The sequence below is a fragment of the Callithrix jacchus genome, chromosome 11, assembly GCF_049354715.1.
Source record: "Callithrix jacchus isolate 240 chromosome 11, calJac240_pri, whole genome shotgun sequence".
In the NCBI taxonomy this organism is placed as follows: domain Eukaryota; kingdom Metazoa; phylum Chordata; class Mammalia; order Primates; family Cebidae; genus Callithrix; species Callithrix jacchus.
In genome coordinates this window covers 19,060,624-19,076,827 of record NC_133512.1, presented here as the reverse complement: position 1 = coordinate 19,076,827, position 16,204 = coordinate 19,060,624, and the positions used below count along the sequence as shown (strand labels likewise).

The 16,204-nt window shown below is 40.7% G+C and overlaps 1 long non-coding RNA gene across 2 annotated transcripts in view; it reads right to left on the bottom strand.

Moving 5' to 3' along the window:
- The window catches only part of LOC118143624 (uncharacterized), a 63,409-nt gene that overhangs the window by 16,554 nt on the left and 30,651 nt on the right, over nt 1-16,204 (bottom strand). For both annotated transcript variants that reach the window (XR_008473304.2, XR_013523693.1), the window contains exon 3: nt 12,315-12,516. This is a non-coding gene — a long non-coding RNA (uncharacterized LOC118143624). The remainder of the gene's footprint in view (nt 1-12,314; nt 12,517-16,204) is intronic.

Genomic DNA, 16,204 nt, shown 5'->3' with positions numbered 1-16,204 from the left:
GTGAATTCTTTTTTAAACAACATTAAACACTCACAAGCCATTAGGATCAAGAAAATTACTGGAACTTATTGTATCTAAATTTAAAATATCTGTTCAACCAGGATAAACAAATATGAAGCTATGGTAGATGAGAGTCTGTGAGAAGATAATTGAAATGTAAAATTTTAACAAAGGCTACTATTTAGAATATACAAGAGATTCCTAGAAGCATAAGCAAATATAGGAAACCTAAACAAATTTAATTCAGCAAAGACAGGAAAAAGGCAAATAATGAAAGGAAAACCCGTGAAGCTAACCAATTTAGAAAGATTTGCTCAAATTGATTAGTAGTTAGACAATTTCAAAGAAAAACAAGATAGCAATCTACACTGATTAAACTGATAAATGCAGAGAAATTCACGAATCTCCAAGGTAACATTCAAGGGACAATTTCTGGCTTCAATGTTTGCCATGTCCCAAGTTGGAGGCAACCAAAATGCTTCTCCCTAAGAAAATGGACAAAAAGAGAATCAACGTTTCCGTGACACAAAACATCGTGCAACAATTTAAAGCAACAAATTTAATTCATGCATAGCAATATAGACGGACTTAAAGGCTTGGGGTTATATTGTTATAAAAGAAAACATAGAAGAATATCACACAATAGCACTGATATAATTTACATACGAAACCTTTAAACACAAATGTGTGAAAGAGTAGTACTACCTTTGTTCATCAAAGAATCGAAAGACTCTTGTGGATCATAAACTGTTCTAGATACTGGAGTTTATTAGGGGCAAAAATATACATATATATTCTGTTTATGATGGAGCATGCATCTCAGAGGGTAGAGACTGATGATATGCTAGTTTGAATAACAACGGAACCTAAAGTGGCAACAGGGAAAGCCTGAAAGAACTGGGCAGGCACAGGGAACTGAGCAGTGGTAGCCGTGAGATGGGAGGGCGCTTGGGAGATGGAGCCTTGAGTTTTTTGAGAAGGTGATGTGGTCATTTATGCAAATGCTGCTGACTTTGAACAGAAGGACCAAACAAGTTGCATAGGGCTGTGCAATGTGATGTCATTCCTAAGCATGTTGAGAGCAGATGTTCTGGAGCCACGGGAACTGATGCCCCAGAGCAGTGAGCTGTGCTGAGACACGGGTTCAGGAAGTGGGTGGAATAAACACAAGAAACTTTTGCAGGAAGTTTTGCTGTTAGAAAAGCAAAACAACAAGAAGATAGCTGGTGAGGAACCTGTGTGCAAGAGCGAGGTGTGTCTTTGCAGAGGAAGAGAGAATGGTAGCAGGTGCAAAAAGTTCAACAACAGGGGAAGTAACCCAAGCATGGTGCAGGAGTCAGCCTTTGGAGAAGGGCCGTTTTAGCCATCCTAGAGGGTTGCAAGGTGCAGGGTGTGGAGGCCGACACAGTGCAGTTGGTAGATCTGGGGCAGGAACATAAGAATGTTCCCATCCGTTTAGTTTCTCTGCAAAATGAGGCAAAGCCATCAGCTGTGACGTAGAAGAGAGGGATGTGCAAATAATTTTACCTCCTTGAACTGTGAATACCAAGGTCTAAGCCTAAGTATGTTTTGATGAAATAAAAAGTATCCAGATTATCATTTTCCCATTCATGCTCCAGAACCAAGGCCTTGAGAGACAGTGAGAGGGCTTTGCCTACTTGTAACCAACGAACCGTACCAGTAGACAGTGGTAATAGGGCCTCATTCTGCAGATAAAGGTAGAGAAACATTCTGCATCATGATGAGAATAAACAACTCAAGTGAAGGAAGGCAAATCCGGCCAAGGAGAGAGTATTGCTTAAGCCCGGGTGCCTGAGTCTGCAATGAACTATGATTGTGCCACAGTACTACAGCCTGGGTGACAGGGCAAGACCACATATTTAAACAATAATTATTATTTCAACAAGTGAAGGAAGAAGAGGATGTCAGAAACTAAATCTTCACATGTTCATTATAAGATGATCATAATAAGCAGGCCATTATTCCATCTGTGAGGGCAACATACTAGTAGATTGCGAAATCAGTGTAGTAGGGTCAGTTTCAGCATTTAAAAAGTGAATGAAGAATATAAAAGAAGAGATTAGGAAAAAAATGAAAGTCTCACTGTGCATTTTATGGATATATGCACACATAGTACACACAAACCCTATGTGTGTATACAACGGAGATATGCGTGGACATATGTGAGTACTATGTCATATGCTATCACTTGTTCGCAAAATTAAAAATTCTTCTTAGAAGATGCAAAGATGTAGGTATGATCCCTAAATTCTAGGAAAAATAATCCTCACAAGAGGGCTAGGTTAGGGACTAACTCAGAGGCCATGTTCTCAGGAAAACTCTATTTCTTACCATTCCCAAAACATTAGCCACAAGCTAAAACTTTGTTTCATGCCGCCTCTAAATGCCTGCAGTACTGGTTTATACTCCTCCTCTTATAAATACCGCCATTTTCAGTCTTTTAAAATCCTTCTGAATATTCTTCTGGATACTCTTTTATAATTAGAAAATGCTGCTGATATATAGTATTTCAGGGTCTGTAAAAAAAATTCGTGTTGCAGATATTAGTTAATGAACTCGGCTTATACAAGCTGAGATAAGCTGAAGGAAATAGAAAAGAATATTGCTTTGTGCTGTCTATAGGAAACTGTGGACTGGTTTTATTCTTCTCACTCCAATATTTTGTTTGTACTTTACTGTCTTTCAAACAGCATAGAAATATTCTTTAGTTTAGTCTGAAATTAAGTAGACATATTCTAAATTTAAACTTAAAAAATATATTTCACAAAACAAGATTATCTGTTTTTTTTAAATTTTTTATTGCATTTTAGGTTTGGGGGTACATGAGCAGAGCATGCAAGACAGTTGTGTAGGTACACACAGGGCAGTGTGTTTTGCTTTTCTTCTCCCCTTCACCCACATTTGGCATTTCTCCCCAGGCTATCCCTCCCCACCTCCCCCTCCCACTGGCCCTCCCCTTTTCCCCCCAATAGACCCCAGTGTTTAGTACTCCCCTCCCTGTGTCCAAGAGTATGTTTTAAGACTTTTGCCATTCTAAATATTTTATCAGAAAAGTGTAGTTTAACCGTAATTCCTACCCTTTTTTAGAACAATAATATTTTCCAGACCTTTTCTTACATTTACACACATATTATGAATTCTATAACACTATACAATTCTACATATTGGGTCTCATTTGTTACCTATTACCTGTGACTTCTATTTCCACATTTTATTTCCTTTTTTTTTTTTTTTTTTTTTTGGACAGGGTTTTGCCTAAGCCAGAGTGTAGTGGCACAAACAGGGCTCACTGCAGCCTCCACCTCCTGGGCTTAAGTGATCCTCCCATCTCAGATTCCCATGTAGCTGGAACTACAGGACTCCACCATTACACCCTGCTACATTTTTTGTTTGTTTTATAGAGACAGGGTCTCACTATATTGCCCAGGCAGGTCTTGAACTCCTGGGCTCAAGTGATCCGCCCACCTCAGCCTCGTGAAGTGCTGGCATTATAGCTGTGAGCCACATTTCCTCTGTTTTGAAACAGGAACCGTCATAGCTGTGTTGCTCTATTAATGCAAATCCCCAACTTTGACTAATTTAGACTTTTTAAAGGATCCTGATTGTTTGTATTAACTTAAAACTACTCAAAAAGTAGTAATGTAGATACTATTTTTCTCCACTCTTTTAATACTACTGCTGAAGTAAAGAACTCCAGCCCATCTTTCCTGGCCCAGCAGCCCAGCCTGGGTAGGCGGAAGTGCTGAAGAGGCTGTGGCTGTTCTGTTTGAACCCTGTGTAAATGTCACACTTGCCTCTGCAACATTGTCAGACTCATGGCTGACACCTATTACTGTAGCCACAGCTGTCTTTGAAACAACTTTGTACGTAGATACAATCTGAAATCTCCAGGGAAGCAAAGTTTCCTGGAAATTTGGAAGCATTTTCAGTGTCAAAGGAAAGAAAGCAGCAACATTTAAAAAAAAATTGCTATGCTGTTGGGGAGGCAGGGGTGGGGATTCCTTCAGAAGATAAATGCGCCCCAAGGGTTTTAGATCACAGGGGCTGGCACAAAATCCACAGTGTCTTCAAAGGTAGTTTCTCCCTTTCCACTTAACTGAAAGCTGTCTTTCTCCCTGAGGAGAATAGTTACTACAAGCAGAAGCAGTTCATTCTCCCACAGATGGCTAATAAGACGATTTGAGAGGTGTGGATTTTTCTAGTTCATCTCTACTCACTCTAGATCCCTTTTCTCCTTTGCTGAAATTCCTGACATAAGGACATATGGATACAGAGCCCTGACCACCCCTCGCCACACACAACTCCCATTAACCCAGGGTTGCAGATCCAAGCTCACACCTCTTTAATTCACCTCCTCCCACCTGGAAGACTTCAAGTTCTATGTAAAGCATCCATCCAACCAATTTAACCATGATCTTTGAAATTCTCAATTCCAGTGACCCTCAGGCTCAGACCCATTATCCATCCAGTGGCCGTGGTCTGAAATTTGCCATCACCCACGACTGATCCGCACCCGAAATCCCACTGCCCAGCGATGTGGTTGGATCACAAACTGTCCTTCCAGCTCACCTCTTTGCTTCCACCACACCTGCTCCTTGAGTTTGCCAATTCTTTCCACCCCTTGACCCCACCATGTTTGCAGTCTAGCCACTATTCACTGGCTTTACTTGTCAATATCCATCTTAAAAGTTCATAGTCCCTCAGGTGAACAAACAACTTGCAATACTTTATTTTCATCATACTCTCACATTTACATTTTTTTGTTTTTGTTTTTAATTTTTATGGGCACACAGTAGATATATATATTTAGGGGACACATGAGATATTTTGATACAGGTATATGATGTGCAATAATCACATCAGAATAAATGGGGTGTCTATCATTTCGTGCATTTATCATTTCTTTGTGTTACAAACAGTTCAATTATACCCTTTTAGTTATTTAACAATGCACATTATTGTTGACTGTGATCACCCTCTTGTGCTATCAGATAAGAGCTCTGATTCATTCTATGTAAATATATTTTTGTACTATCCCCACTCCTGATCCCCACTACCCTTCCCAGCCTCTGATCACCAACATTCTACTCTCTACCACTTGCAATACTTCTAACCCCTTTCCATTGGTCTTTCTGTCAATATTAAGTCACTCCCAATCGATAAATCATCCATTGTTTTGCCCCACCTCTCAGATGCCTAGTCTCATGGAGACAGGCACAAATATTGCCAAAAAATATCCTTTTTTCTTCAAATTCAGAAGCGGTTCTAATTCCATTTGCTTCTCTCTAATAAGGTTCCATTGTTATTTGACTCAGTGAGTATTTTAAACATACATGATTTTTCTTCAATTTCTTTCTGTCAGTTTCTTTACTCTCAGTATCATATCCACATTTTAAATGTTAAAAATAAAATAGAACTCTCAAGGAAGGTTGCTAGATACAGGTGTGCAGCATGAGCACTGCACAAAGGCAACTGATCCAGGAACAGTGTGGGAACTGAAATCCAGTCGGTGCTGAGTTTTTTATCTCATCACCTTCACCCTTCTCTGGAATCTCCCTTCATTGTTTATCCTTCTATTCTTCTATATCTTCAAGCTTTCTAGCATGGCTCATTTCCAAAATAGTCTAGGATAAAACCTGCGAGGTGACATTGTAACAGAATGCATTCCTTAGCTAGGAATTTTCTGTAACACCAGCTAGGTCAGAGGAGTTGAAAATGAGTTGAAGTGGATAAATTATTATGCAAAAAAAAAAAATTAAAGCTGTGGATTTTAAGCTCATTCTCCCGTATAATGGTGGAGGATAGTTACATAACCTCCCTGAGATGCATTTTGAAAAAAAAATCAAGTAATAGTAAGCTTTGTTACAAATTTAGTTTGAGGATTAAATGTAGTAATGATTATTTGTTAAACTTCCAATAGTGAGACAGATAACAAGTGTTCAGTAAGAATTTGTGAAATATAGAAATCAGTAACTTTAAATTATTATGATAACTTTATCATCTTGCCTTAAAATTTCAATCAACTTGCCTAAAGTGTCATCAACAACGTTGCCTTCATATTCTGCAATGCTTAGTGGCAGCCAAGTGTGGGAAACCAGGAGCCAGCAGTGCCATGCTTCCTGATTTGCTGAGAGGCTTGACTGGTTTTATTCTGGCACCAAGCTTCGAGCTTCAGAAACCACAAGGGTGTGGAAAGACAGCTTGCACTTGTAGCGGGGGGAAAGTTGGGAGGTGTTAAAAAAAGCATAATGGAGTTCAGGTGTTTAAGCAGATAGCCAATGATTCCTGGTCATAGAACTTTTCTCAGCTTTTCATCTGCCTTGACTTGGCTGCAGAATTTGCTAGTGATGATCATGCCCCTTCTCTTTAAATAACCTTTCCCTTTGCCTTCACGGGTGCTGGCCTTGGCATCCATCACTGGTTCCCAGCATGCCGCTCTCACCGTCATCCCACCTTAGGCTTCCATTGTCCGCTTTATATATCGTTCCAGCTCTACTGCCCTGCGCCACACTATTACTTGTATTAATAGGATCAATCCAACCAACTTGGGTTCCATTTCTGGCACCTAGATCCCTGCCTTGATTAAGTAAGGGAGTCCCTTCCTTCCACGGTGGCCATTACTGTCAGCCTTCCTTATCTGTGGGCTCTAAATTCGAAGATTTCACTAATCAAGGATAGGATTTTTGCAGATCCGCAGTTGGTTGAATCCGTGCTCAGATGCAGGACCCACAGATGCAGTGGAGGGCTGACTGTAAGGGCATCTGTGGATGTTGGTATCCACGGGGTCCCTGGAACCAATCCCACAAGGAGACCGAAGGGTGACTGCACTTAGCTGTTGACAGCCACCCTCAACCAAGGCTTGTGTCCATGCTGAAGGAATTCCTGTGTTCATGCGCTGCCCCTGCCAGCCTCATCACTATAACCTGGTGAAGGCAGCTTCCCCTCCATTTTCAGTGCCAAATCCTATTGTCCTGACTAGATACGCTACCTGGGAACCTAGATGAACAGTGGGCTGGGCCACAGAATTCTCTGCACATCAGCTAAGACCAAGGGGGCTTTCTGCTACCACCTGAGCTCATGTGATTCCCTTAAACAAGCCCCACCTGATTCCAATGGCTTCTTAAAAGAAGAGTGTCCCCCTCAGACCCTATCACCTAATAATGGACTATAGCATTATGGTCTTCATGGTCCCCCTTTCATCCCCCTAAATAAAATCTCACTGCTGCTAGATTAGCCTCCCTGGAAATGACTCTTATAAGGAAACCACCCTGTCCAACAAAAACGTTAGGTCAAAATCCTCTGCATGGCTGCCCAGTTGACAAGCTCCCATTTTCTAGAACTTCCCTCTCTTCTCCATGTAGATATATTTTTCTTTTCTTTTCTTTTCCGACACTAACCTTTCCTTGTGCCATAGTTGTTTGGATGGAGCATAAACATATGTGCCAATCTTAGTCAGTTCAACCCCCACCATGAGTTTTGAGTAAGAAAAGAGAGCACTGGGTGGGTGGCTCTGTAGGGCTGGGTCTGTGCTATAGATGCTGCATGGGCTGGAAACTGAGACAGTGAGGTCATCTGTCTTGTGTTACTCAAAGGAGTATTTAAGAAATTGCCGCACAGGATTGCAGTAATTGATAGTGCCAGTTCTTGCTTGTACTTTCAAAAAGTGATTCCAAAATGGGACTACTTTGTCATCCTCCCATTGTGCCACATATTTGCACATCACAGATCTCTGATACAATGGGGTGGGATACATCCACCATCCAGTGCCTATTGGCTAAGGGCTTGCAGTGTGCAAGGAACTATGGGAACACAGAGGATCATCAGGCAAGGATTTTATGCAATGGAAGAAGCTTGCAATGAAGAACTGAAGAAATAGGATGATCGCCCACATCAAATTCTGTTTTCTTTGACATCTAAGTTCACCAAAGGAGAAGGGAATTTTTCTGAGAGAAAAATGTCAAAATAAAGTTATGTGCTGGCAGGCCCTAATTTCCTGATGCCTTTGGAAAGGAAAACAATGGGACTTTGGGACAAAGGTAATAGCAAAATTTGTCATTAAGATTTCTGCCCTTGAGTGAATATTCTTCAATAATAACTGCAAACGCCAAGGAGATCATATCCAATCTCAAGCTTTTAAAAACTCAAATAATTTCAATCACCCATTTTTTTTCTTCATCTGATGTATGTGTGTATGAATCTAATAAGCAATTGTGGTAGAGGGCTGAAATGTTATACATTAATCAAGCAACATGGCCCAAGACCTTCTTACTGCTTTTTAAACTCTGATTTCCCCCAAACCCTAAGCCCCAAGGAAATAGGAACCAAAAGTAAAGAGGAACACCCTTGAATCAAAACACTGTCTGGCATGAGGAACTTAACTTCAGAATCAAACCTTTATTTTCGTTTCCCACATTGATACCCTCAGGGTGAACGAGAAAGGAGACACCTTCTTTCTTTTGTATTTTCCAGTTCCTTACACTGTTGGCATCTCTGATGACACACCAAAAATTATTAAATTGCCTCAATAAACCCAACACTAGCTCTATGCTCAGTTTAAGAGGAAGGGAGGGTGTTCTACTGACACTGTTTCTGGGAATTCATCTACCAAATATACTAGTTAGATAGAGAATTCTATAAACCATAACTGAACACAATTGTAACCCATTAAAATAAGAACTCAGAATATAGACACCTTATTGTAGAAACATCACAGAGTTCCTTTAAGCATTCACTACCCAGACCCTTAAAAATACCTACACCTGTTTTGGAATGCAAGAGAAGGCTGCGTGCATTATTCTACCCCCAGTACCTCCTGTGATAGATGATAACAGATGGAAGACTTGAAATAATGGGCACAGCTGTGAGGGCCAGGACAAAAGAAGAAAGAAATCATTGCCGTCTATGTAAGTGCTTCTAATTATCTGTTTCTTTTTAATATGAGAAATGCTGCGACTGTGTCTCTGTCTTCTAAATATTGAATACAAAGCATACATATATTCATCTAGGACTTAAGGATGCTATCCATTCTTGGCAAAGAGACTCCTCCAATTCCTAGCATGATTCCTGTATTAATATTATGAAGATGTGCCTGGTTTATAGAAATATGGTCCAAACTTACCTATAGTAGCCATTTTTTTCTAAAGTTGTAACTTATGGATGAAACAGAAATAGAACTCTGACAAAATATCTTACTATTTTTCCAGATAATTTTATTTTTTTACCTTTATTCAGTGCTGTTATTCCTATCCTTGAAGCAAAGTAGGGTAGTGGGAAAAAAACATTTAAATCCAAGGATTTTAAGCCTTATTATCCCAAATAATATTGGAGGATAGTTATATAACTCTGAGATACCCTTTGAAAAAACAAAATCAAGTAATCATAAGCTTTTTTACAAATTTAGTTTGAGGATTGAATATAATAATGATTATTTGTTAAACTTCCAACAGTGAGACAGATGACAAGTAGTCCATAGGTATTTGTGAAATATAGAAATCAATAACTTTGTATTATTATGATAACTTTATCATCCCCATCTTAAGAATAGGATATTTGTAGGCAATAGATGTGGCTCTTCCTTGGTTGCACTCCTATTCCCCCTCCACGGACATAAGCAGGAGGTCATGAGGGGGTGTGGCTGGGCATTGCCCAAATTAGAGTGACCTTAGCACCAGCCTAGGAAGGGCAGGGGCTGGCTGGGGTCATCACCCTTCCTTCCCTAGGATGTTTGCTCACCTTAGATTCTAAACCAACAGAGATAGGCACTCAGTGTGGCAGAATGATGGAATTGAAAGGATGCTGTCTTCAGAGTCATCCTAGCTAGAAGTGCTGGTTCTGCTACTTCTACATGGTCCTTACCTTGTATCTCCACTGCCCTGAGTTTCTATCCTCAGCTAGTAATGGGGACAAGCAAAGCTACCATCTACCATCACCATTCCTGAAAGATAATCTATGTAACAATTCTACCCTGGTGCCTGGCACCAGTCCTCAGTCAGTGCTGCCCTTTGTTATTGAGGACTGTGTTCCTTCAGATTCACCATACATCTCCTGCTTCTGGATCCATAGATGCACAACACATATACAACACACACACACACACCCCAACACACACTATAGATACACAACACATACACTATAGATACACCACATACACAATGCACACATACAACATACAACACACAATATAGATACAACACACACATACTACATACCACAACTACAGCCCATACAACACACAACACACACACAACACAGAGAACACACACCACATACCACTATATACCAAATACCCAACACACAACACATACAGACGTACCATACAACACACACATGCAATATACACCAAAAACAACACAACACATGCACAGCACATACAACATACTACATACAACACACATGACCAGTACAGAACACACACATAGCAACACATTCATAAAATACACAACACACACACAACACATATATGACAAACACACAAAATGCATGTGGACATACTACACAATACACACATAACACACACAACACAAAGCACACACATGCCACACACCACACACTCATACACAACACAAACGCTGCACACAACGCACATTAGTTGTGGCACAGGTTCTGAGCCAAGTCCCTGTGAGCAAGCCTCCATTGCTGTGCTGGTAGAACCAAGTCATTCTGCCACACTAGTGATACAGCTGTTTCCAGGAGCTTCTATCCCATGTGTAAGACCCAGCCTACACTGCCCTCGAGATGCGGTCCAAGCCCGCATGTTCCCCAGGCTGCAGACTCCAGGCAGCCTCTGAGCTGGGCAGATCAGTGGAGGTGGATTCTGTTAGGGGTGCACTAAGCTCCAACCTTGCGAATCTTGCAGGTTCCAGGGTTTCCGTTCCCTCCAGGTCTTGAGCTTAGCCGGTGGCCACAGCACCCTGATGCCTTGTCAGGTGCTTGACGGCTGTCCTCAGACCTGGAGCCTCACCTCACGTCCCAGCTTTCTGCTTGAAGTCCTGCCATTTTGCATAATCTCCTGGCTAGTGATCTGGCTAACTCATGATGACTTACCTCCCAAACACTCTACTGATCCTGCCTATCACCAATAGCTGGGATCAATGAGCCCACCACAAGCTCTGGGCTTGCATCCCAAAATCTTACATGAGCTATCCTCAGGAAGAAAATGTTTTTTGAGTAGATAAAGTTGTGACATTTATATTGACAGGACTACTCTATTTAAAATGGGGTTATTCAATTTATCCCTAAGTGATGACTTTTAGAAAACTATGGATTCTACCAACAGATTTATTAATGCTATTTATTCATAGTTAATAAATCTACTGAATATAAATAGAGTATCAATAGTTACTATATTACTGATTTTAATAAACTACCCAGGATTTACCTAAATGTCTCCATCCTCAACAGCAAGGCATGTTGCCTGAATTAGAAAATAGATTATTTTCTAAACTTCTTCTTACTTTTCCTTTATTAAAAAATAATACACACATTGGGGCCTGTGCAGGGAAATGGGGGAAGAGAAAGCCTCAGGAAGAACAGCTGAGGGATGCTGGGCTTCATACCTAAGTGATGGGTGAATCTGTGCAGCAAGCCACCGTGGCATACTTTTACCTATGTAACAAGCCTGCACATTGTGCACATGTGCCCCAGAACTTTAAAGTTGAAAACAAAATAATATAGTGTATATTTTTCAATTGCTAAAGGCATAGTTGTTTAACATTCTTCCCACCAAAAAATCATAAGTTGGTGAGATAATCATTATTTAATTAGCTTGATTTAATCTTTCTATCCTTGTAGATTGTACATGGTTCAAAACGTCACATTTGCCCCATGATATGTATAATTATTACCTGTCAAGAAACAAATTTTAAAAATACACAAAATAATTAAAACTTTAAAAAATAATAACAATACTTAATATTTATATACTTACCATGTCCCATTCTGGCGCAAGTCTAAAAGTCTTACATGAACCACTTCATTTACTCCTCACAAGAAGTACATGAGGCAAATACTATTACAGTGCCCATTTTACAGATGAGTAAATGTTTGCTAATTCTTTTGTTATCTGTAACTCTGTATAGTTCAGGTATAACCTACTCTATGTTGAGTTCAATACCAGCAAGAGACATTCATTCAATTACCGTATTCTTATACTTTCTGCTGAAAGTTGATGTTCACAGTTATACAAGTGAATATGCAAAACTTACAGAGAATTATATCTTGCTCTGGAGCCAAAAATACCTTTATGTTGTTGAACACTTTTGCGGCATGTGAACGGGAGAAACTTTGTCTCATACCTGAAGCTATGAGAACAATATCTGGGCCCCAAGGAAGCTGTCGTGGAAGGCTGCAGCTGCTGAGTGCAGGTCAGGCCAGCGTGCCCAGCAAGAGGAGAGCGGAGTTTCTGGGTCTTTTCCTGCTCCACAGCTGACCTTCCGGCAGAGCACAGCTGCCCTCTGTAGCCTTACTTGCTTGAGTCAGGAGGGGACTTGATGATACCTGGGAAGCAGAAGAAAGGACAGACAAACAAAGGCCACATTTCCATTTCTCTTGGTTTACAGAAGGGATCCATAGCCTGGAAAAAATGACTTCTCATGGGCAGGCATCTCACAAAAATAAAGCAAAGTTTGATCACCTAGAGTCACCTAGAGAACACCTGATTTGATCAAGTGGCTTGAAAAATGAACCTGGAGATGGTAGGGAAAAAAGCCGCAACAAAGCAACAAAGCTGAATGAAATAGACTTCCTCTTCTAAGAAATATAAATAACATGAGAGAGATGTCCAGTATTTTAGGCAAAGACAAGAAAGAGAGTTGTTTCTGAAGTATATAAACCTACATGTTTATATACTATGCGGTGAAGGTAATGCTATCTCCTAGGTAGCACCAAGGCACAACGAGAAGAGGTTTATAGTGGAAACAGCAACGGGATTGGGGAGGAGCAAGGGAGATAGATTTTTATTTTTAAAGTGTCAGTTCTGTAGGAAGGAAAGCAACTTGGTTTCATATGCTGAGTAATATATGAGCATGAAAATGCATGACCTGAAAATCTCTCCCTCTGAAGGAAGATTTGAGAGTGGGGGAGATTGCAATGAATGGTATACTCCACCTGCTGACCCAAAGATGGACAACGGAGTGAAACAGAGAACCCAGGTGGACCTCAGAGATGATTTAATAGAAACGCCCATCAGCTGCCTTAATTTTAAACAACTCCAGGCCCTTCACCAGTTCCTCTCACTGTTCTGTTTGCATGCTAAAATCGGGTGATATCTATACCAAGAAGAGCACCCTAAGGGAGCAAGAAACAGGAAAACTTTTCATTTTGTATTCCCTCCAAATCCCCCTCATCAAATGAATAGGCTGTTCTAGTTTAACATGGTGCAGGAAGTGCTTTGACTGTTCCTTGCGCATTACATTGTGCATGCCGTCATTATTTCCCTCCACCTGCTCCAGCAACCTTCCTCTCATGATATGAGATTCATCCTCTGTGAGTGCCCTAAAACTCTGCAGCCCTCCAGGGAAGATGCAATCAAACTGCAGACACGTTGGTGGAAAGCACTACAGGGGTCCATTTCTTTAGGCTGGCATCCAGATGGAATAGAATATTCACCAGAGGAAAAGCAGGACCATGGTCATTAGATGAGAACAGACTGAGGAGTCCCCAGAGTGTCTCAAAGGAGACCGAAAGCCCAGATACATTTGAAAACTAAAGTGCAGTGTAAATCAATGCATTTAAATTTGCAATTCAAGGTTATGCATTCAGCTGAAACTTCTTGAACATTTTACTTCTTTTCTGTAAGTTCAAAGATTTCATGCATTTGAAATTTAAAAAAAAAAAGAGGGTCAAACTTTACATTTTCACAGAAGGCGGCATGTCTCTGGAGTAATTATTTGGGATTACATGTTTCATATCATACATTCAGAAGACTTCATTTTATTCTACTTTGTCCCAGAATTGGTAGGAAGATTGGACTGTTTCGCTGTGATCCAGAGCTCATAATCATGAAACATATCAGTCTCTTTGGGATGCTGGAATCAAGTCTTTCGTGTAATAAGTCAAATCTTAAGTCATGTGCTGTATTTGATTTATCTTGACTTGTTCTCTTAAGTGAAAGGCAGCTTGAAGACACAGGCAGAATAAATGTTCTTCTTTGATGGAGCCAAAAGCTCTCCAGGCCAAAAAGCTCTCCCCAGCAGCCTTTCAGATCAATGGAAAACCACTTTCTGGGATAATCATACATGAGCATATTTCATCTACTGACTTCTCAGCACAGGTTATCAGAATAGCAAAAACTGAAATAGGAGCCTCTTCATAATGAGACCAGGAGTGGTTTCTTTTCAAAGGAGAGAGGGTCAGGGAATAGTCTGGGTCTTGGCTGACTCAGCAAGAACCACAGTAGTTCTCTCCAAGAGGCAGAAACAGTAAGGGCTAGGGGTATGTCCTTGGGGTTGGACTGGCTGAGAGTCTTAACTCTCTGGGTCTCAGTTTTCTCATCTGTAAAATGAGAATTAAAAGTGTACCTTTCAGCGGGGCACAGTGGCTCATGCCTGTAATCCCAGCACTTTGAGAGGCCTAGGTGGGTGGATCACAAGGTCAAGAGATCAAGACCATGCTGGCAAACATGGTGAAACCCCGTCTCTACTAAAAATACAAAAATTAGCTGGGCATGGTGGCGCATGCCTGTATTCCCAGCTACTTGGGAGGTTGAGGCAGGAGAGTTGCTGGAACCTGGGAGGTACAGGTTGCAGTGAGCCAAGATCATGCCACTGCACTCCAGCCTGGTGACAAAGCAATACTCCATCTTAAAAAAAAAAAAGTGTGCCTTTCTTAGTTACAAAGCACTGGGAATAGTCATGAGTGCATAATAAAACGCTACCTAAATAGCACTGTCATCATACTCACCAGCATCTTCATCATTATCCTCAACCTTATCAAAGTTAGCAGAGACACTATATTAAACATATTTGAAATGTGGACATCAAAATTCAGAAGGGTTTAGTAACTCAGGAGCCTGAACGTAGCCAAAATTTATATATAATGACCAAGAAGAATAGGTGACCTGAGTCAGTGATATCAAAATGATCTATTTTCATACCAGGCAAGAAAAGTGAGGCAAGGTCAAGGGGCGAAGCAGTTATATGGCAGAGACAGGTGCTTCTCATATGACTTTGGCTTCAGAACTTGGAATAAATAAGTCTAGCTTTGCATTTCAGGACTCACATGATACAAGGTTCTACTTCAAGTTCACATTTGCTGCTGCACAATTATGTTCAAATAGGACTTCCTAGGTAAGATGTTCTCTGACACAGCACAGGTTGAACCAAGGAGAGCAAGGTAAACATGTTGAGTGTGGGCTGGGAACTGTCATAAAGCTGATGGCTCTGACCACCTCCTTTTTTGTGGCACCTATGGGAAGTGATCGGGTCCAATAGTTTCCCCAACATAGAGAAGAGGAGACAGGATTTAAAGTACATCAGCAGCTTCCCCATTATATGTATACACACACACACACACACACACACATGCACACACACATGTGTAATGACCCAAGAAAAATAGGTGATCTGAGTCAGGTATCATTTTGGAAAAGGAGGGTTGGTTGTTGTTTTTAACTTGAAAGACTAAGAATGAAATACTTAGGAACTGGGAGAGCTGTGGTGCCAGCCTGATGCATAGCATCCTCCTTTCCTCAGTGTGTTCATCTTTTTTTTTTTTTTGAGATGGAGTCTTGCTGTGTCAACAAGCTGTAATGAAGTGGCGTGATCTCGGCTCACTGTAACCTCTGCCTCCTGAGTTCAAGCAATTCTTCCACCTCAGCCTCTTAAGTAGCTGGGACTGCAGGTGCATGCCACCACACCCGGCTACTTTTTTATATTTTTAATGGAGACAGAGTTTCACCGTGTTAGCCAGGATGGCCTTGATCTCCTGACCTCGTAATCTGCATGCCTCAGCTTTCTAAAGCACTGGGATTACAGGCGTGAACCCCTGCGCCGGGCTTGTATTCATCTTTTAAAGGCCTTTCTGCCTCTGAAAATTGTTACAGTAATTTAACAAGACAATAAATTGGAATTAGTTTGAAAATTAAAAGACATTATGAAAATAATTGTAGTAGTTAATATTTATTGTGAGCCCAGTTTCCTGAGAGCCTGGTAATTTTCCAAACTCTTTTCCTATAATAACAAATTTC